We start from the raw sequence: 22,129 nt of genomic DNA on the forward strand, positions 1-22,129 counted from the left end.
ATTGCGATAACAATGTCAAGATGGCCGAGTGGTTAAGGCGCCAGACTTAAGATTCTAATTCAAATTCAAATAATAGATTAATAGGTAATCTTGTGATATCCGTTACTTGGAATTCCGGTCTTCGAAGAAGGTGTGGGTTCGAACCCCACTCTTGACAAAACCTTCCTTTCAAGTTATATTCTTTTTTACTTTAAATCTTCTTCTCCATTGAAAACACATACGTGTCGCAATCGTTAACAGTCACTCAAAGCAAACGGGCATAATTTAACGGTTTGTAACTCAGAGTTAGAGTGCTCGCTTCGCATGTGAGAAGACCAGAGTTCAATCCTCCGAAACTCCAATGTAGTGCAAATAATCGAGAGTTAAAAAGCAAGTATCAGAAACTTACTGGTAGTCTCTATTTTCAAGGGGTTATAACTCAGTGGTAGAGTGTTCGCTTTGCATGCGAAAATCCCGGAGTTCAATCCTTCGCAACTCCATACTATAATCGCTTTCAATTTGAAAAAAAGATCATTGTCATGTATGCCAACAAAATGAAACTACATTCCACATTCTTACGAATATCTAGTGAAAAGTGTAAATACCCAGTGATCAAACCAGTACTTGCAAAACGATAGGGCATAATCTTTCTTATCCTTCTTTTTCTTCTACTGGTAGAAACCGGCTTTTGTCGTCCCAGCGGTATTTTCTGACGGCCATTCGGTTGTGGCACTGTCGATTAAACCTGCCATGATCCTCGAAAATTGAACAGAAAAGCATACAATTGCCATTAATTATTGATATTTTGCCCTGTCATAGTTACAATTGTCTGCTCTTCTCAATACACCTAGTTTACGCCACATTGCAGTATAAGTAGCCATTGCGATAACAATGTCAAGATGGCCGAGTGGTTAAGGCGCCAGACTTAAGATTCTAATTCAAATTCAAATAATAGATCAATAGGTAATCTTGTGACATCCGTTACTTGGCATTCTGGTCTTCGAAGAAGGCGTGGGTTCGAACCCCACTCTTGACAAAACCTTCCTTTCAAGTTATATTCTTTTTTACTTTAAATCTTCTTCTCCATTGAAAACACATACGTGTCGCAATCTTTAACAGTCACTAAAGAAACGGGCATAAGTTAAGGGGTTGTAACTCAGAGGTAGAGTGCTCGCTTTGAATATGAGAAGACCAGAGTTCAATCCTCCGAAACTCCAATGTAGTGCAAATAATCGAGAGGGAAAAAGCAAGTATCAGGAATATACTGGTAGTCTCGATTGTCAAGGGGTTGTAACTCAGTGGTAGAGTGTTCGCTTTGCATGCGAAAAGCCCGGAGCTCAATCCTCCGCAACTCCATACTATAATCGCTTTCATTTTGAAAAAAAGATCATTGTCATGTCTGCCAACAGAATGAAACTACATTCCACATTCTTACGAATATCTCGTGAAAAGTGTAAATACTCAGTGATCAAACCAGTACTTGCAAAACGATAGGGCATAATCTTTCTTATCCTTCTTTTTCTTCTACTGGTAGAAACCGGCTTTCGTCGTCCCAGCGGTATTTTCTGACGGCCATTCGGTTGTGGCACTGTCGATTAAACCTGCTGTTGCAGACGGCTCGTCTGTGTCCATCTAATCTGTCCCGTCACCCCATCTGTGTGCGTATGTGAGAACCCTACCGTGTTGTTGTACCGTCAGAGGGCGTAACTGTTGTAAGCTGGCCAGCGACTATGTGTAGTCAGTCGTCGTCTCTCGTCGGTCGTCTCCCGTCAGTAATCTGTCGGTTATGTGTATTGAGTAAGTCTTACTTTCGTAAGCAAGTTTGAGGGATGGCTCTGGTTCACACCTGGCCTATTCCGCGTAGTGTCCCCAATAAATATGTTTTTAAGAATCCCTTGTGTCGTGTATTAATTTAGTCATGTAACGTAAACAATCTGCTTGGTCGAATCCGCTCGTCGGCTGAGCAGATTGCAACATTTGGTGTCAGAAGTCGGGCACGGGCCATCGAACAGTTCTCTTTTTTTTGTTGGTAAAATTTTGTTGTTTTTTTTTAGAACTGCCCGTGCAATAGTCATTTTCTTTTTTTTGGTAACGCCCCCTCGTCTCTTTCATTGATTTAGTTCATTATTTATGGTTTTTGTGTCTTGAGTATGACACACGAGATTTTTTTTTTCGACGATTATTAGTTGAATCAGTTTTTTTTTCTCGTCACGCCATCACTCCCTTACCTTTTTTTTGTTGAGAAAATTCGCGCCCATCCACCCCCCCCCCCCTTCAACTTTTTTGTATGGAAAACGCCCCTACCCCCCCCCCCTCCTCCTAACTTTTCGCGCGTAAAATCACGTTGCCGGTCGAGGCGTTGAAACAGTTCGTTTCTTTTTTTGTGTGTGGCTTATGGAATCTGTGTTATAGCCGCCATTTTTTTTTCTTTTTTTTTGGTTTGTTGAATAGTCAACTAACATTGCGTAGTAATTAAGTGTGTTTAGCCCTACCAGTAGTTCTAATTTAATTATATGCCGCCAAAACGTGAAGATTCTGGAGTGCCGTTTCAAGGTACACGTCCCGTTTGCAGACAAAGGCAAGTCTAATAGGCCTTGGAGCCATTTTATGCAAGTTTATGGAGATGGACCACGTCAAATCGCCATTTTCTTTTTGCTCCTTTTTTTTGAGCCTTCGTCTCGTTGCAGCATGATTAATTAATTTTGTATCGTTTTTTTTGTCGTCATTTGGAGTAACAGCGTCTAATAATTTCATTTGTTTTGGTTAAAGAAATAGTATTTAGTATTTACTGTGCAGTTGTGTTCTTTGTTAGAACAGACGTGTATGGTAGTCGATTTTTTTTTTCTTTTTTTTTTGGGTGACAGCTCTGCTGTTCGTTGAGTGGAAATTGAAGTTTGAAGTGAGTGGTAAGTTCGCCAGATGGAACCTGGATATGTAAGAGTTTGAATTTGAAGTTTGCCACATAAAAAGTGTAGATAATTGCGTGGCTGATGTCCTATCTCGAAACCCTGATGAATCCTGTATTGGACCCAGTGGCTCCGAGATCGGTCATGTAGTGTGTGTATTTGACAGTAGAAGGCCAATAGGCACGCTTAAGTAATGTTGAATTGGCGTTCCAACCACAACTTGGATAGCCAATTGCGTCCCATTATATCACCTTCGTAAATTCAAATTTCATGGGTTAAAGTTCCAATAATTTTAAAATTGGTCGTAGAGTTTTGTGTAAGATAAATTTTTCCCATGGTCGTTAATTTATTTCGTTTTTCCCGTCCGTATGAGTAGAAAAGTAATTGAAATTTCGTCACAACAACTCCTCTTTACAGTTATATGGGCATGGATGAAACAAGTAGTATCAGTATGGTGTTGATTGCCAATTGGTCGTGTGAATGTACAAGAATATGTGTCTCCTTGCAATTACTGTCAGTCTTATACATGTACCCGTGGATCTCCTGCTGTATAGCTGAAAGCTATTCCTTCGCTTGAAAGTTAATGAGTGGGGAGCTCATCACGTGTTCGCGATGGCAGAGCAGCTGAAAACTATTAGAAACGGCTGTCCATTTGGCAAACCCGCTTTACCCCCTTCCCCTCCTTTGAGCAAGTGACGACGCCAGGCTTTTCTTTAAGTCTGGCAACGTGGGTGGGAGTCATCTTAGAAAAGGGGGGGCTTCCTTTTTCCTTCTTCTTGTCCGTGATCTCGTGGAGTGTGGTAACGCTGTATGTGCTCTGTGTTTCGTATGTGTGTCTCAAATGTTGCTTTGTGTACCCCTTGTGTCATCGACAATATACACTCAGTGCATTATATCTTATTTATTTTAACAGGTTATGGGCCCAGGACACGCCAATTAATTGACAAGAATGAATCACGAAGCCTCGAGAGAAGTCAACAGAATAACGAAGTTAAGCGGTCCGGAAAAATGGACCTCGTTTAGATATGGGTGTACACTGCTGCTGCAACGAGCACGTGTTCTCAACGTCGTCACGAGACTTGAACCTCGACCCGAACCGGTAATTATTGTCTTTCTATGTAGACGTCTTGCGAGACAAAGAACAAAGCTTGAATTTTGAGAATTTCTTCTTTACAAAAGAAAATGAGAGAGACGAAAATTGTAATGATGGCAAAAGACTAAGCTATTTCCTGGACATTGAAAAAAAAGATTTGACGAGTAGTTGTAAGTGATGTTTCTATCCAACGGCTGCTCAGAATGAAGTCAATGACCTTTTTTTTTAAAATTATGAAACGTTTTACAGTAACTGTAGGGCCAGACTTGCTTCTTTGCAGCCACGTGTTGGTATAGAAACATGACACTACCTGATGATGGAAAAACATTAAATGCTTAGCTTATTGTTCAAGTTTGCAGTCGTAAATAGTGTTTCTATCAGATAGGCAATTCACATGATACCTGTAAGCTTGACTTTGTTTTCAGCCGGCTAAAGCAGTCCGAATTAATCCTCTTACTATATAGCCTCTGTCTGAAATAGAAACACTATACTGCCATTATAGCATGAATTGTGAAGAAATTTTATGTCGTTATAAGTCGGGTAAACGCATTTTCTTGGGACAAATTATCGTTCACGTCACTCAGGCCTCACACACGCCACACTCGCATCTAACGAGTGGTGAAAGTCACGATCGTTTGATTAAAACAAAATATAAATATATATTTATATATAAATATATGTATGTATACATATTTTATGCGCGTACCACGACACGACAGAGTACCACCGTTTGTTCTATTGAGAACTCACACATGATTATGCTGTTCATTGAGAGCTCATCTACGCAGACGCGGCATATTACGCACGCCAGTTAATTAACGTTATGTTCAATTATTGACAGAACCTCAATGAGAACCAGGAGGTCGCGAACCAAAATCTGATAGACGCTTGGGACATGAAGGATGCAGAGGCGAGAATTATAATATTCTGCAACGTTGAGGGGCCACAGCAAACTCTCATCGAAGGATGCGCGTCCTCCGCGGAAATGTGGGAGCGTCTGATACTGCAATACGCCAACGCTGCTCCTATCAACGGCAATCTACTGCTAGAGAAATTTTTCAACTACAAATACAATCCTGGTATACTAACTCTACAGTTCATAAAACTAAAGAATCTTGTTAACTCACATATGATTACCGTTCACAGAGCACAGAGTGCTGGATCATGTGGCAGTTTACACAAACTTGGCAGAAGAGCTGAGAAACTTGGAATCACCTGTCACTGAACAACAACTCGTTGTGAAAATTATCCAAACACTGCCCCCCAGTTTTCGCTCATTCCGTTCGGCTTGGGACAATCTACCAAGGAACGAGCAAACAATAGCAAACCTAACACCAAGACTGGTAAACGAAGAAGCCATCAGCAGAGCGGCCAACAACGGCGCGATGGATCCGACCGATGCGGCCTTCTTTGCGTTCCACACGCCTAAGGCAGCCGCTTTCGCCGGGGAGAGTGCTGCAAAGACATCCCCAGGGCAAAGTTTCGACAACGCAGCACACGCGCAAGGGGGATTCCGTGGCCGCGGACGAGGCCCCTACTTTACGGGTGAATGGCGAGGACGTGGCAGAGGCAGAGGAGGAAGAGGAGGTAGAGGTGGTGGCAGCTCCAATCCGCACAACCACTCATACGCACGAAAAGATGGACAACAACAAAACGATCAGCAGCAAAGCAGCCAACATGCCGGCTCAGTCGTCTGCTTCAACTGCAATGGAAACGGACACAAAGCTTATCAGTGTCCAACAAAAAGAGAAGAAGAACGTGGTCAGGCGAGACAAGAAAATTTCAACAAGAAAAGAGGTTTTGGCTGTATCTCTTCGTCATTGTGTCTGGTTGCACGGGAACACAAGGTCTGGAACGCTGATTCGGGCGCAACTAATCACATGACTGATCAACGGTCCTTCTTCACCACTTTCAAAATAATTCCACCCGGAACATGGAAAATCAATGGAATTGGTGGTGTTGAACTACAAGCCCTTGGTATAGGAAACATCGACGTCATTACAGAAGTAGATGGTGCGAAGCTTGAAGGAACATTCCACGACGTGTTATACGTTCCCGGTCTTGGAATTAATCTTTTTTCAATTGGAGCAGCCACCGACTGTAACGTCAATGTTGAGTTCACTGATACACAGGTATGATACAACTCGTAAAAATTTGCAGTCATGACTCGAGATTTATGTATATAAATATTTCCTTACCAACAGGTCTTTTTCGCTAATAAGGAAACTAACGAAAAATTCATGACTGGCTCCCGTGTCGAAAACTCCCTCTACAGATTATGCGCTACGACCAAAAACCCAACGGAATTGAACGAAGAATCTTCAACAGCGCTCTACGGTGTTGGTTATGGAAGTACCAAGGCGTCCCTCGAACTTTGGCATAGAAGATTCGGCCATCTCAACTGTCAAGATATTTTAAAGATCAACAAATCTAAAGCAGTATACGGCCTGCACCTCAACGACGTCAAAAAACCACTCATATGCGAAGGTTGCATCTTTGGAAAACTCCACCGTAGCAAGTTCCCAACCGGATGCGGCCGCGCGGAAAATATCGGCGACTTGATCCACTCCGATGTCGGAGGTCCATTACACGTGCCAACTCCTGAAGGCCATCGATTCTTCGTCATCTTCAAAGACGACAACAGCAGTTATACAGTAGCCAAACTCATGAAGACGAAAAATGAAGCTGGCACGCATTTCATGGAATTCGCAGAAATGATGAAAACCCAAACCGGAAGGCCAATAAAAATACTCAGGACGGACCAAGGAACCGACATCCTCGGCGGAAACTTTAGCGAATACAAAAAACGTACTGGCCTTATTCATCAAACTACTGCTAGGTACACTCCACAACAAAACTCTCGTTCCGAGAGAACGATGCGTACAGTTGTAGAGGCCGTGAGAAGTGGCCTGTACACTAACGACAACAGCAACCAACTTCCGTGCAACATCAGAAATGAAGTCAGAGAACTCTGGGGCGAATTTCTTCTGGCTATCGTTTACATATTCAACCGGACTCTCACCAGCCACACAGAAGTCACTCCGTTCGAGAAATTATTCGGCAAGAAACCATCGGTTGCCCACCTAAGGGTTCTCGGCTGCCGCGCATACGCGCACGTTCCCGACCAGCTACGCAAGAAACTAGATCCTAAAGGCGAAGCATGTTGGATGGTCGGCTACGGTGAAAATCAAAAGGCCTGGCGACTTTGGAACCCTGTTGAGAGGAAAATAATCGTTTCCCGTGATGTCACCTTCGATGAAACAATCCTGATTGGAGATCACCCACTCACAGCTGTAAATGACAATAGCCCATTGGAACCAATGCAACTATTAGTAGAAGTACTTAATCAGGTATCTTGCTTATACTAGTAGCCATACATAAACGAACAAAATCTATTTTTTGTGTATATATATTTATATATGTGTATATATGTATATGTGTATATGTGTATGTGTATATATGTTTATATATATTTTATATATACATCCATTTTTTTTCCACCAGACTCAACTAATCGAAGGTGTAGATGAAAGCCAAGACACTCCCGATAATCAAGATGCATCAGTCGAAGAAGCTTCCCAAGTCGAGGCCTTAGAGGAGGAGATTGAACGGGCTCCTGGCGGCAGAAATGAAGAGGGTATGGAAGTCCTCGACGTTGTGGATGCGGAACCTGTTCACGTTGCGACTCCTGATGACGCCAACAAGAATCTAGAAGTGGATGAAGTCCCCAACATTGACGCCCCACCGATATCGAGTCACGATTCACACAATTATCGAAGGTAAAAACTAATCGCTGTTTCGAAAAAATTACTGGCGCTCACCACCTTCTATATATATTTCATAGACCCACAAGATCCGGCCGCGTGCCAAGATATACGGATCGATACGTCGAATATATGGAATCATACGGAAATGCAGCATCCACTGATCCAGCCCCTAAGCGCTCTTCATTTTTCGAACTAGAAGTTGATGAACCACAAACCTACAAACAAGCGGTGGAATCAAGATATGCGGAACAGTGGTTACCCGCTTTCAAGGCAGAGTATGACTCTCAGATCAAGAACAAATCGTGGGTGCTCATCCCAAAATCCCAAGTACCAACTGAGTGCGCTATACTGCCTCACAAATGGGTTGGGAAATATAAGCCGGGCTATGGAGACCCACTGCAGCCAGATTTCGTGGCCCCACGCTTTAAAGGAAGATTAACAGTTGTTGGATGTCACCAGCAGTACGGCGTCGACTACGAAGAAACGTACGCACCTGTGCCACGCCTTGACTCAATTCGATCTGTTCTATCACTCACCGCATCGCTCGGATACAAATCATTTCAATTCGACGTGGCCACAGCGTTCCTGAACGCGGATGTTGACAAACCAATCTTTATGACCCAACCCGAAGGATTCGTGGTGTCTGGAAAAGAAGACCACGTGTGTAAGCTTTTGAAAGCAGTCTACGGCATAAAGCAGGCTCCCCGTCTTTGGTGCAAGACCTTTATCGCCGCCCTACTCAGATATGGTTTTAAGGCACTGGACGCAGATATGTGCGTGTTCATCCTGGTAAACAACAGCATCGTGTCATATCTCTTCATCTGGGTAGATGACGGATGGTTTTCTAGCAGTGCTGATGAGGAGTGTCAACGCTTCGCTACTTGGATCGGTAACTAATAAGTTATAATCCTTTTTTTTCCCATTACTCACAAATCAAATTTCCTACCTCTTTTGTCAGGTAACGAATTTGAAGTAAGATGTCTCCCCCCGACCAGATTCGTTGGTATGAACATCGAGTACGACAGGGAAAATAGCCAAGTATTTCTCTCGCAGCAACACTCGATACTCAAGGCACTGGAACAGTTCGGCATGACGGATAGCCATCCCAAGCTGACCCCAGCCGAATCCAGCGTTCACCTTTCTAGTTCGATGGTGCCACGCAACGAGGGGAAAATTGACATGTCTTTAATCCCCTACCGTGCGGCAGTTGGATTCCTGCTCTATCTCTCATCTACCACTAGACCGGACATGCTTACGGCGTTGGACAAGTGTCAAAATTTTGCGAAAACCCACAGCCGGCGCACTGGAACGGAGTCAAACGTATATTCGCTTATCTGAAAGGTACGCTCGACTTCGGTATATGGCTGGGTGGACGGAAGGATGAAGGAGCCGTAGTCTATACCGACGCCGACTACGCCAGTGATGTAGACGACCGAAAATCCATCTCAGGATGCATCGCTTTCTACAAGGGAGGGCCAGTCGCATGGTCGTGCAGGAGACAAGAATGTGTTTCTATCTCAACTACCGAGTCGGAATATGTGTCCTTATCTGATGAAGCGAAGACAGCTCTTTGGCTCAACGCGCTGGCTAACGGCCTAAACTCGTCTCCGGTCCCAATGGAAAAGTCTTCAGGCGACGAGGTACCACCAAATCCCGTTAAGATGTATTGCGACAATCAAAGTGCTATTTGTCTGGTCAAAAATCCGGTCCATCCGAGGCGATCAAAACACATCGACGTGAGATACCACTTTGTAAGACAGCTGCAAGAAAACAACAAGATCGCCGTCGAATTCGTTAGCTCCAAAGACCAACTGGCCGACATCTTCACGAAGGCTTTGCCAGCGCCAAGGTTCCAAGAGTTACGTGAACGCATCGGGGTAGGACCATACGAGAAGAATTGAGGAGGTACGGGTTTGAGAGAGGGTATTAGAAACGGCTGTCCATTTGGCAAACCCGCTTTACCCCCTTCCCCTCCTTTGAGCAAGTGACGACGCCAGGCTTTTCTTTAAGTCTGGCAACGTGGGTGGGAGTCATCTTAGAAAAGGGGGGGCTTCCTTTTTCCTTCTTCTTGTCCGTGATCTCGTGGAGTGTGGTAACGCTGTATGTGCTCTGTGTTTCGTATGTGTGTCTCAAATGTTGCTTTGTGTACCCCTTGTGTCATCGACAATATACACTCAGTGCATTATATCTTATTTATTTTAACAAAAACTTCCAGATTGGTAAAGAGAACGAACGGAACGATTCCTCCAACTCTTTCAGCGTTTATTAACATGGACCACGACGATATGGATTGTCACCTGCTTGCAGAAAAGTTTGATGTCAGCACGGTTAGAAAAAGTAACGTAAACATTTCGCCGTTTCAGCTCATGCATGGCAGACTTCCCTTTTTCTCCGTCGATGAATCAGTTCCAGTGGCAAAAAGAGCGTCCACAGCCGTTCAACGTCATTTCGCCCGTTTCAGCGAGCTCAGAGAAGCTGCACGTCTCATCAAGTCGAAACATCTGGTTGACCTAAGGCAACGAGTGGTGCAAGATTTCTATCCTGGTGCGTTGCTGCTCATCCGAAGAAAATTGAACCAAAGTTAAAGCTGCTCCCCCTCCTACGAAAACGAGATCCCGAAGAACAGAACTCCTCTTCAGTTGGTTGAAAGTTTGAGTTGGAACATTCCTGTTTTTTTTGGGTATGTCTTTATGGTGTTTTTTGTTTATTTTTTTTTTATTGTTGTGTTGGTTTCATGCTATTTCCCTACCCACCGCCCACAGCTCTGAAAGTTTAGTTTGTTTTTGAACATTTTTTTTTGGTGGGGTTTGAATGAGGGAATGGAAAGGTTAGTTTTAAGGTCGAAATCTTTTTTTTTTGTCTTTGTTGCTTGATTTCGATTTGACAAATGGCATGTATCATATGTAAATAGTTTTGTTTGTGTGCTTGTATGTTGGTGTCAAATCGAGTCAGGAAGGGCCGAATGTTGCAGACGGCTCGTCTGTGTCCATCTAATCTGTCCCGTCACCCCATCTGTGTGCGTATGTGAGAACCCTACCGTGTTATTGTACCGTCAGAGGGCATAACTGTTGTAAGCTGGCCAGCGACTATGTGTAGTCAGTCGTCGTCTCTCGTCGGTCGTCTCCCGTCATTAATCTGTCGGTTATGTGTATTGAGTAAGTCTTACTTTCGTAAGCAAGTTTGAGGGATGGCTCTGGTTCACACCTGGCCTATTCCGCGTAGTGTCCCCAATAAATATGTTTTTAAGAATCCCTTGTGTCGTGTATTAATTTAGTCATGTAACGTAAACAATCTGCTTGGTCGAATCCGCTCGTCGGCTGAGCAGATTGCAACACTACCATGATCCTCGAAAATTGAACAGAAAAACATACAATTGCCATTAATTATTGATATTTTGCCCTGTCATAGTTACAATTGTGTGCTCTTCTCAATACACCTAGTTTACGCCACATTGCAATATAAGTAGCCATTGCTATAACAATGTCAAGATGGCCGAGTGGTTAAGGCGCCAGACTTAAGATTCTAATTCAAATTCAAATAATAGATTAATAGGTAATCTTGTGATATCCGTTACTTGGCATTCTGGTCTTCGAAGAAGGCGTGGGTTCGAACCCCACTCTTGACAAAACCTTTCTTTCAAGTTTTATTCTTTTTTACTTTAAATCTTCTTCTCCATTGAAAACACATACGTGTCGCAATCGTTAACAGTCACTCAAAGCAAACGGACATAAGTTAAGGGGTTGTAACTCAGAGGTAGAGTGCTCGCTTTGCATGTGAAAAGACCAGAGTTCAATCCTCCAAAACTCCAATGTAGTGCAAATAATCGAGAGGTAAAAAGCAAGTATCAGGAACATACTGGTAGTCTCTATTCTTAAGGGTTTGTAACTCAGTGGTATAGTGTTCGCTTTGCATGCGAAAAGCCCGGAGTTCAATCCTCCGCAACTCCATACTATAATCGCTTTCATTTTGAAAAAAAAGATCATTGTCATGTCTGCCAACAGAATGAAACTACATTCCACATTCTTGCGAATATCTCGTGAAAAGTTTAAATACCCAGTGATCAAACCAGTACTTGCAAAACGATAGGGCATAATCTTTCTTCTCCTTCTTTTTCTTCTACTGATAGAAACCGGCTTTTGTCGTCCCAGCGGTATTTTCTGACGGCCATTCGGTTGTGGCACTGTCGATTAAACCTGCCATGATCCTCGAAAATTGAACAGAAAAGCATACAATTGCCATTAATTATTGATATTTTGCCCTGTCATAGTTACAATTGTGTGCTCTTCTCAATACACCTAGTTTACGCCACATTGCAATATAAGTAGCCATTGCGATAACAATGTCAAGATGGCCGAGTGGTTAAGGCGCCAGACTTAAGATTCTAATTCAAATTCAAATAATAGATTAATAGGTAATCTTGTGATATCCGTTACTTGGCATTCTGGTCTTCGAAGAAGGCATGGGTTCGAACCTCACTCTTGACAAAACCTTCCTTTCAAGTTTTATTCTTTTTTACTTTAAATCTTCTTCTCCATTGAAAACACATACGTGTCGCAACAGTTAACAGTCACTCAAAGCAAACGGGCATAAGTTAAGGGGTTGTAACTCAGAGGTAGAGTGCTTGCTTCGCATGTGAAAAGACCAGAGTTCAATCCTCCAAAACTCCAATGTAGTGCAAATAATCGAGAGGTAAAAAGCAAGTATCAGGAACATACTAATAGTCTCTATTCTTAAGGGGTTGTAACTCAGTGGTAGAGTGTTCGCTTTGCATACGAAAAGCCCGGAGTTCAATCCTCCGCAACTCCATACTATAATCGCTTTCATTTTGAAAAAAAGATCATTGTCATGTCTGCCAACAGAATGAAACTACATTCCACATTCTTACGTATATCTAGTGAAAAGTGTAAATACCCAGTGATCGAACCAGTACTTGCAAAACGATAGGGCATAATCTTTCTTCTCCTTCTTTTTCTTCTACTGATAGAAACCGGCTTTTTTCGTCCCAGTGGTATTTTCTGACGGCCATTCGGTTGTGGCACTGTCGATTAAACCTGCCATGATCCTCGAAAATTGAACAGAAAAGCATACAATTGCCATTAATTATTGATATTTTGCCCTGTCATAGTTACAATTGTGTGCTCTTCTCAATACACCTAGTTTACGCCACATTGCAATATAAGTAGCCATTGCTATAACAATGTCAAGATGGCCGAGTGGTTAAGGCGCCAGACTTAAGATTCTAATTCAAATTCAAATAATAGATTAATAGGTAATCTTGTGATATCCGTTACTTGGCATTCTGGTCTTCGAAGAAGGCGTGGGTTCGAACCCCACTCTTGACAAAACCTTTCTTTCAAGTTTTATTCTTTTTTACTTTAAATCTTCTTCTCCATTGAAAACACATACGTGTCGCAATCGTTAACAGTCACTCAAAGCAAACGGACATAAGTTAAGGGGTTGTAACTCAGAGGTAGAGTGCTCGCTTTGCATGTGTAAAGACCAGAGTTCAATCCTCCAAAACTCCAATGTAGTGCAAATAATCGAGAGGTAAAAAGCAAGTATCAGGAACATACTGGTAGTCTCTATTCTTAAGGGTTTGTAACTCAGTGGTAGAGTGTTCGCTTTGCATGCGAAAAGCCCGGAGTTCAATCCTCCGCAACTCCATACTATAATCGCTTTCATTTTGAAAAAAAAGATCATTGTCATGTCTGCCAACAGAATGAAACTACATTCCACATTCTTACGAATATCTCGTGAAAAGTGTAAATACCCAGTGATCAAACCAGTACTTGCAAAACGATAGGGCATAATCTTTCTTCTCCTTCTTTTTCTTCTACTGATAGAAACCGGCTTTTGTCGTCCCAGTGGTATTTTCTGACGGCCATTCGGTTGTGGCACTGTCGATTAAACCTGCCATGATCCTCGAAAATTGAACAGAAAAACATACAATTGACATTCATTATTGATATTTTGCCCTGTCATAGTTACAATTGTGTGCTCTTCTCAATACACCTAGTTTACGCCACATTGCAATATAAGTAGCCATTGCGATAACAATGTCAAGTACCCGAGTGGTTAAGGCGCCAGACTTAAGATTCTAATTCAAATTCAAATATTAGATTAATAGGTAATCTTGTGATATCCGTTACTTGGCATTCTGGTCTTCGAAGAAGGCGTGGGTTCGAACCCCACTCTTGACAGAACCTTCCTTTCAAGTTTTATTCTTTTTTACTTTAAATCTTCTTCTCCATTGAAAACACATACGTGTCGCAATAGTTAACAGTCACTTAAAGCAAACGGGCATAAGTTAAGGGGTTGTAACTCAGAGGTAGAGTGCTTGCTTCGCATGTGAAAAGACCAGAGTTCAATCCTCCAAAACTCCAATGTAGTGCAAATAATCGAGAGGTAAAAAGCAAGTATCAGGAACATACTAATAGTCTCTATTCTTAAGGGGTTGTAACTCAGTGGTAGAGTGTTCGCTTTGCATACGAAAAGCCCGGAGTTCAATCCTCCGCAACTCCATACTATAATCGCTTTCATTTTGAAAAAAAGATCATTGTCATGTCTGCCAACAGAATGAAACTACATTCCACATTCTTACGTATATCTAGTGAAAAGTGTAAATACCCAGTGATCGAACCAGTACTTGCAAAACGATAGGGCATAATCTTTCTTCTCCTTCTTTTTCTTCTACTGATAGAAACCGGCTTTTTTCGTCCCAGTGGTATTTTCTGACGGCCATTCGGTTGTGGCACTGTCGATTAAACCTGCCATGATCCTCGAAAATTGAACAGAAAAGCATACAATTGCCATTAATTATTGATATTTTGCCCTGTCATAGTTACAATTGTGTGCTCTTCTCAATACACCTAGTTTACGCCACATTGCAATATAAGTAGCCATTGCTATAACAATGTCAAGATGGCCGAGTGGTTAAGGCGCCAGACTTAAGATTCTAATTCAAATTCAAATAATAGATTAATAGGTAATCTTGTGATATCCGTTACTTGGCATTCTGGTCTTCGAAGAAGGCGTGGGTTCGAACCCCACTCTTGACAAAACCTTTCTTTCAAGTTTTATTCTTTTTTACTTTAAATCTTCTTCTCCATTGAAAACACATACGTGTCGCAATCGTTAACAGTCACTCAAAGCAAACGGACATAAGTTAAGGGGTTGTAACTCAGAGGTAGAGTGCTCGCTTTGCATGTGTAAAGACCAGAGTTCAATCCTCCAAAACTCCAATGTAGTGCAAATAATCGAGAGGTAAAAAGCAAGTATCAGGAACATACTGGTAGTCTCTATTCTTAAGGGTTTGTAACTCAGTGGTAGAGTGTTCGCTTTGCATGCGAAAAGCCCGGAGTTCAATCCTCCGCAACTCCATACTATAATCGCTTTCATTTTGAAAAAAAAGATCATTGTCATGTCTGCCAACAGAATGAAACTACATTCCACATTCTTACGAATATCTCGTGAAAAGTGTAAATACCCAGTGATCAAACCAGTACTTGCAAAACGATAGGGCATAATCTTTCTTCTCCTTCTTTTTCTTCTACTGATAGAAACCGGCTTTTGTCGTCCCAGTGGTATTTTCTGACGGCCATTCGGTTGTGGCACTGTCGATTAAACCTGCCATGATCCTCGAAAATTGAACAGAAAAACATACAATTGACATTCATTATTGATATTTTGCCCTGTCATAGTTACAATTGTGTGCTCTTCTCAATACACCTAGTTTACGCCACATTGCAATATAAGTAGCCATTGCGATAACAATGTCAAGTACCCGAGTGGTTAAGGCGCCAGACTTAAGATTCTAATTCAAATTCAAATATTAGATTAATAGGTAATCTTGTGATATCCGTTACTTGGCATTCTGGTCTTCGAAGAAGGCGTGGGTTCGAACCCCACTCTTGACAGAACCTTCCTTTCAAGTTTTATTCTTTTTTACTTTAAATCTTCTTCTCCATTGAAAACACATACGTGTCGCAATAGTTAACAGTCACTTAAAGCAAACGGGCATAAGTTAAGGGGTTGTAACTCAGAGGTAGAGTGCTTGCTTCGCATGTGAAAAGACCAGAGTTCAATCCTCCAAAACTCCAATGTAGTGCAAATAATCGAGAGGTAAAAAGCAAGTATCAGGAACATACTAATAGTCTCTATTCTTAAGGGGTTGTAACTCAGTGGTAGAGTGTTCGCTTTGCATACGAAAAGCCCGGAGTTCAATCCTCCGCAACTCCATACTATAATCGCTTTCATTTTGAAAAAAAGATCATTGTCATGTCTGCCAACAGAATGAAACTACATTCCACATTCTTACGTACAGTATGGTCCAAAAAAATCCGAACAACCTAAAAGCCACCTATCAGTCATGCGGGAACTATGTGAGGCTTTTTAGTCCTAATTTTGGGGGCTAAGAACAAAGCGAAAGGTGGGAAGAAGGGAAAAGGAGTAATAGGTTCATTTAGCCACCGGTCATGCCTTTCCCCCAAAAAAATTCATGAATGAAACCAGACAGGCTGTCTGGAATTTCCTTTGCGGGTAAAAACGAATAACCGCATTGCAATAGCCTTAGGTCTTAGGCCCTAGGCTCACCGTCAATATTTCGACAAGTGACAAGAAAAGGAAAAAGCTGTCCAAATCCTGCACCATAAAGTGGGAAAAATTCAAAGTTATCGTAATGTTGCTTTGAATCACGTTTCATGCAATTCAATTTTGACCGAATGTCGTGATGTCAATGAAATCATTTCATTGGCGATTATTAATCATTTCCTATCATTTAATTAAAGAAGTAATGAAAAACGACCACTAGATTGTCAATTAAACAGGATTTCATTTTTTGGAGATGCCGAGATTTGAACTCGGGACTTACGGGGTAGGAGAAAACTACCGTAACCACTAGACCAACACTGAGTTATTTAACAAGTTTTATTTTAAAAATAAAAACGAAACAAGAAAGTTATTATTTAGTCCAATGCCCTTCACCCTGACATCGTAAGTCTAAAAGAGAAAATATGGAATCAGACTATCTTTCCCAGTATCCCAGTCCCGGTCTAGTGGATACGGGAGTTTTCTCCTACCCCTAAGGTCCCGAGTTCAAATCTCGGTATCTCCAAAAAATGGAGTCTCGTTTAATTGACATTCGAATTGTCGTTTTTCATTACTTCTTTAATTAAATGATAGGAAAATGATAGGAAATGATTAATAATCAATGAATGAAACTACATTCCACATTCTTACGAATATCTCGTGAAAAGTTTAAATACCCAGTGATCAAACCAGTACTTGCAAAACGATAGGGCATAATCTTTCTTCTCCTTCTTTTTCTTCTACTGATAGAAACCGGCTTTTGTCGTTCCAGTGGTATTTTCTGACGGCCATTCGGTTGTGGCACTGTCGATTAAACCTGCCATGATCCTCGAAAATTGAACAGAAAAGCATACAATTGCCATTCATTATTGATATTTTGCCCTGTCATAGTTACAATTGTGTGCTCTTCTCAATACACCTAGTTTACGCCACATTGCAATATAAGTAGCCATTGCGATAACAATGTCAAGATGGCCGAGTGGTTAAGGCGCCAGACTTAAGATTCTAATTCAAATTCAAATAATAGATTAATAGGTAATCTTGTCTCAGGCTTACGGAAAAAAGATGTGCTAATCAACGCCAATTTTGACAAATTGGATTCTCTACAGCCGGTGAAAGATGCGAAGGATTTCGCAGCTCTGCGAAACCTTCAACTCACAATCCAGTCCCACATTGGTACACTGGAGACTCTTGGAAAAGGGAAAACAACCTACAGAAGCCTCCTGGGGACCAAGTTGATTTTCTACGAAAACTGGACGGAAAAAGAAGCCAATGATTCGAAAGACATTGATTGTGCGCTTAAATTCATCCGTGAGCAAACACAAGCAGCCGAAAGATTCAGCGGATTGAAAGTGGCCGAGATACCAAAACAAGCTCAAAACAATCTTTAGCAAAAACAAACAACGTCTCCAGCTACAGCCTCGCAATTAGCAACGGGAGTCAGAGTGAATTCGACTAACCCGGTAAAACAGAATAAAAAACCACAAACTAATTTTTCTCCTTCCAACACAGGGGCGAGAGACTTCAACAGACCTTGTATTTTTTCCAACCAAGGGCATTGGCCATCAAAATGCCCCAAAAATGTAAAAGAAAGAAAAGAAGTCATAGCAGAGCTTCAGAGATGTACCAAATGTTTCGGAACGTCACGAAAACAAAGATTATACTTCACCACGAAACTGTAATCGATGTGGAGGTAGACATAACACGGCACTATGCGAGAGAAAAGAGACGAGATTCACAGATACACCCGGAGCCGGAACATCCAGCTCCACAGTATCAGGAAACGCCGCTGCCGTCACCACACCATGTGCACGTAAGATTTAATATCCAATTACCTGAAAATTCTTGTAAAAAACATGTTTCCTTTTGCACTGTGAAAATTAAAGATTTAAAGGAACAGGAGTTTGATTTTGTAATTGAACAATTCATTAAAGAACTTTTAATTTTGAAATCCGATGAAAGGATGTTGCTTGACATTCCTCACCGCTCTGGTTTCCATGTCCACGGAAAATTGGTTACTTTCTGTGCCGAGACAAAGGGAGCACATAAAATTGGTGGTTTTATGAGTTCATCAGCTTAAAAGTTGCGTCGTGTCTAGAACATCAGTATAAATGAAATTTGAGAACATGGAACGACAGACAACGTCGTGTTTAGAACGAAGTAATCACTTGATTATCAGGCGCAGGATGCGTTTGTTAATTTCCGAGTGGTAATGAAGTACAGGAGTAAAGGGTGTGTGTCCTTTAAATCAAAGAAATTTTGTTCATTTCAGGGAAAACCTTTTATTTGATTGTATGCATGACATCCCAGAAGAAGTTGGCCCTTTTTTGTTAAAATTGGGCATTGAAGAGTAGAACATTAACAAAAAAGATTACGGACTCAATGCGCTGTGCTTAAATGAAAGAATTGCGTCATTTCGTTTCGGGAGGTACGACTCAACTAACTAAGCAAGCCCTCGATTCACGGATGCTAATTTGAACGAGGAAGTTAAAGCAGCGTGCTAATCAAAGTCTATGCACCGCTCGAAATTTCCCGTTAATGTTTGGGGATAGAATATCTAAAGATTACCCACACTATAATTTGTTACTTTAGTTTATTTCGATTTGTGATATTATCTTTTCTCCAGCTTTCAAAATTGCACACTGTGTATATTACGCACAATTTAATTATTGTAATATCTTGAAGGTTATGATATCAAGGATATTTGAGCAATTCAATTTTTTATTTCCTGGTGTCCAATCTGTAAGGGTCGTTCGAGACCTTACTTTTACTTATACTAAATAACACATAAGTGATCATCAGAGGATGACGCTTATGTATTACACTTTAACACTACACATACAGTACAAGCATACAGTTCACAAGAGACCACAAGAGATAGTTAAGGCTTATATTACCAGAGGCGAGTCCGGAGCAGACTGCCTTCTGGAGGGAAACACGGGGCCTTTTATACTGCCCGAGACGCGTGAGTCATCGTGAGTCATCGTCTGGGTATTTAGGTCACGCCGGTGTCGCCGTTGAACTGTAGACGGTGGTGGACGGAGTTGCTGTAAAGGTCGTGAGTGCATCCGCACTTAAGCTGCACGCGTGCACTCGCACTTGAACTGCGCGCGTCCGTGGTGCGCGTGCGCGTGCACTGCGTATGAGCGCGGGTTGCGCATGCGCGCACAACTGTAGATGCGCCGCTATACTTGGCTAGCTGCTCGTGCGCTCCCGTGGCTGGTTCCGGACACAGTACATGACAGATACATATAGTTCAGCCGATCCTTACAAATCTATTAATAAAATGCACCACTTGATGCATTACCCTGACATGATGAAACTATATGGGTGACCTACAAGGTACTGGTGCATGAGATTCGAATCTTTTATTTATAATCTTAAAACGTCGTGCACAGTTCATTGAAAATTTCACAAATATTTGTAAGTCTTTGGCGTGTCATGTGCAGAGTTTCAATTATTTAAACTTGGCTGAGAATTATGTTTAATACGAAAATTATTGTGGGCCCACCCGGGAAGAAAAAAATGTCCCCATTATGACGTTATCAAATCGCTCTCTGTATTTCTCGATCAGGAGTGCTCACTGAATCCTTCCGACGTTTGTTCAGTACCAAATTGGGTTTAACTGGGCGGTCGGGAGTACCGACCTGGGGGTATTATAGTTATTAAAAAAAGTTACGAAACAGAATCAAGTTTACCCAAATTTTCTGTAATTAGAAATGTTATTGTCAAAACCAAATCTCAAATTTTACTCGTTTTGTCTGTTTTAAAAACAATCTCTTTCAATACTAAATATCACTCGTACCTTGTTGAAGAGAGAACTCACAAAAAAACATAGTATTGAACATTCTAGAATGTTGGTCTGTTGAGCCACTTGATTTTGTTAAAACTTTAACTGTAGATTCAAACAAATATGGGAACCTCCGTCACATTATATAGTAATTTTCTATTTCAATTCACACATTAGATTCAGATCAAACATCGTTTTGTCTGTTTGCCCCCTTTGAATCATCAAAAATAATTACTAAACTCTAAAGTACTAAAAATTATAGACCTCTTGCACATCGCGGATAGCAGGATTCTTGTAGTCCGACAACGCTGCAATCCGTCATATTGAGAAAACCACACCCTTTTTTAACACTGTCTCTTATAAAAGTATTATTTTAAAGTGTTTTTTCTCTTAACTGGTTAACAACTTCGACTAAAGGATAGAATTGAAAAATACTACATCATTCAGGTAATCCGTAGTATGTAAGTTTTCCATTATTGTAGTAGTGGAAGTCATATTAATAAAATGTTTTGTACAGGGCATATGGGCATTGTTTACATATGTAGGAGCCAAACATGTATAGTATACATCTAATTTGTTACATTTTCCCACTTAAACACTTGGTAATTCATTTTTTCAAATTATTTAGATCGTAATGTGTGACGAGGAATTGGTGGTAAATGCTGTAATCGAATTATTTGACCTTTTCAGCTATTCAGATAGTTTGCCAACCAAGGCAAAAGAACGCTATCTTTCGAAGTTGGCTGACATTGGTTGTGATTGTCCTTACACAATATCCAACACATTCTGGTCTTCTGGACGGGATATAGATAATGTTATTCCACCAGATGAAAGAGGTGGTCTATGGAACTATCTAGTCTATGGCAAGAGCCTCTACACTGATAGCGGAATGAAGAATCACAAAAGTTGTAGTTCTTATAAAATAATCGCTGGGGAAGGATTATTTTTTTATTTCAAATGTTTAAAATTGAGCAACTTAACTGTAATTTGTACTGCAAAAGTACATCATTCCATGTCTTTTAGTTTATTAACCTTATTAGTCTTATTGTCCTTATTAACTGTATATATTTTCTTATAGCCTTAGTGAATGCTTTAACCACGTTGGTGCTGTGTTATTTGCAGCTAAATTGATCAATGCACAAAAGACAGAGTTATCTGTCACGGAAAATATATTTTTGAAATGTATTTTATGTATTTTAATTTTATGTTATTGGCCTTTCAAGATACATAGCAAATTCTTTCTTGAGTGAGATGTAGTCTGCATTCATTTTTTCAAGTTGCGCTGTTAACTTTTAGATTTGATTTTGTAAGTCACTCACCAATTGTGGTGAGTGTTCACTTGGTGACGGTTCTTCGTCGACCAGGATGTGGGACTGTTTTGATGTTGACAGGTCCATTGGAGAATCTCGAAGTTCTTCAGTAAGTAGAACTTCACTTGAATTCAGATTTTCACTAACCTCAAAGGGATGAAGACTGTGTATATCGTAATGTTGATATTATCTTCCTTTTTATGTTGTGTATAGTTTGCTAAAGTGTGCATAACCATAGCCTCTGCAACAACGATACACTATTTAATTTCTAAAATGTCTATGAACTTAAAAATTTCTAATGTATACCTCTGTTGTAGCTATACAGCACTCTTCTCTGTAAACGAGTGCTATATGTGATAGCTTTGATCAATGATAATGAAGGAGCCCAATCTGGATGATTTTTATGTAAATAGTAGCTTGGTTTTCCTAATACAGTAAAATAAGCTTACAAATGGTTATGAGTTAAGTACAATATTTGGAGCTTACCAGATATAAAATGACGATTACACACTAAGTATTTTGTTTTGATGTTAGCATCACTGATGTTTAATCTAGCTAACCACAGTTCTCTTCTTTGTTGGATAATTATTGAGTCCGATGGGTATTTGTTATCTGGAGAGACAGGAACACCAAAAAATCGTACTACGCCAACTGACTTGTATCCAACTCACTATTGCATTGTTTGGACAACCTCTGAC

The 22,129-nt window shown here is 41.0% G+C and overlaps 1 long non-coding RNA gene and 11 other non-coding genes across 12 annotated transcripts; 11 read left to right on the plus strand and 1 right to left on the minus strand.

Moving 5' to 3' along the window:
* Positions 1-14: 14 nt before the first annotated feature.
* Positions 15-157, plus strand: Trnal-uaa. The gene is made up of 2 exons: positions 15-51; positions 113-157. It is a non-coding gene; the product is annotated as a tRNA-Leu (tRNA).
* A 715-nt stretch (positions 158-872) lies between these two features.
* Trnal-uaa lies at positions 873-1,015 on the plus strand. Its single transcript has 2 exons — positions 873-909; positions 971-1,015. It is a non-coding gene; the product is annotated as a tRNA-Leu (tRNA).
* Positions 1,016-1,263: 248 nt separating this feature from the next.
* On the plus strand, positions 1,264-1,335 carry Trnaa-ugc. Its single transcript has one exon. It is a non-coding gene; the product is annotated as a tRNA-Ala (tRNA).
* A 9,892-nt stretch (positions 1,336-11,227) lies between these two features.
* Trnal-uaa lies at positions 11,228-11,370 on the plus strand. The gene is made up of 2 exons: positions 11,228-11,264; positions 11,326-11,370. It is a non-coding gene; the product is annotated as a tRNA-Leu (tRNA).
* A 1,109-nt stretch (positions 11,371-12,479) lies between these two features.
* Positions 12,480-12,551, plus strand: Trnaa-ugc. The gene has a single exon. It is a non-coding gene; the product is annotated as a tRNA-Ala (tRNA).
* A 393-nt stretch (positions 12,552-12,944) lies between these two features.
* Positions 12,945-13,087, plus strand: Trnal-uaa. The gene is made up of 2 exons: positions 12,945-12,981; positions 13,043-13,087. It is a non-coding gene; the product is annotated as a tRNA-Leu (tRNA).
* Positions 13,088-13,337: 250 nt separating this feature from the next.
* On the plus strand, positions 13,338-13,409 carry Trnaa-ugc. Its single transcript has one exon. It is a non-coding gene; the product is annotated as a tRNA-Ala (tRNA).
* A 786-nt stretch (positions 13,410-14,195) lies between these two features.
* Trnaa-ugc lies at positions 14,196-14,267 on the plus strand. Its single transcript has one exon. It is a non-coding gene; the product is annotated as a tRNA-Ala (tRNA).
* A 393-nt stretch (positions 14,268-14,660) lies between these two features.
* Trnal-uaa lies at positions 14,661-14,803 on the plus strand. The gene is made up of 2 exons: positions 14,661-14,697; positions 14,759-14,803. It is a non-coding gene; the product is annotated as a tRNA-Leu (tRNA).
* Positions 14,804-15,053: 250 nt separating this feature from the next.
* Positions 15,054-15,125, plus strand: Trnaa-ugc. Its single transcript has one exon. It is a non-coding gene; the product is annotated as a tRNA-Ala (tRNA).
* A 786-nt stretch (positions 15,126-15,911) lies between these two features.
* Trnaa-ugc lies at positions 15,912-15,983 on the plus strand. Its single transcript has one exon. It is a non-coding gene; the product is annotated as a tRNA-Ala (tRNA).
* A 5,342-nt stretch (positions 15,984-21,325) lies between these two features.
* On the minus strand, positions 21,326-22,083 carry LOC124330298. The gene is made up of 3 exons (XR_006916834.1): positions 21,918-22,083; positions 21,738-21,857; positions 21,326-21,672 (listed from the first exon to the last, which is right to left on the minus strand). It is a non-coding gene; the product is annotated as an uncharacterized LOC124330298 (long non-coding RNA).
* Positions 22,084-22,129: the final 46 nt, after the last annotated feature.

This window comes from Daphnia pulicaria, chromosome 1 (assembly GCF_021234035.1).
Source record: "Daphnia pulicaria isolate SC F1-1A chromosome 1, SC_F0-13Bv2, whole genome shotgun sequence".
Classification (NCBI taxonomy): domain Eukaryota; kingdom Metazoa; phylum Arthropoda; class Branchiopoda; order Diplostraca; family Daphniidae; genus Daphnia; species Daphnia pulicaria.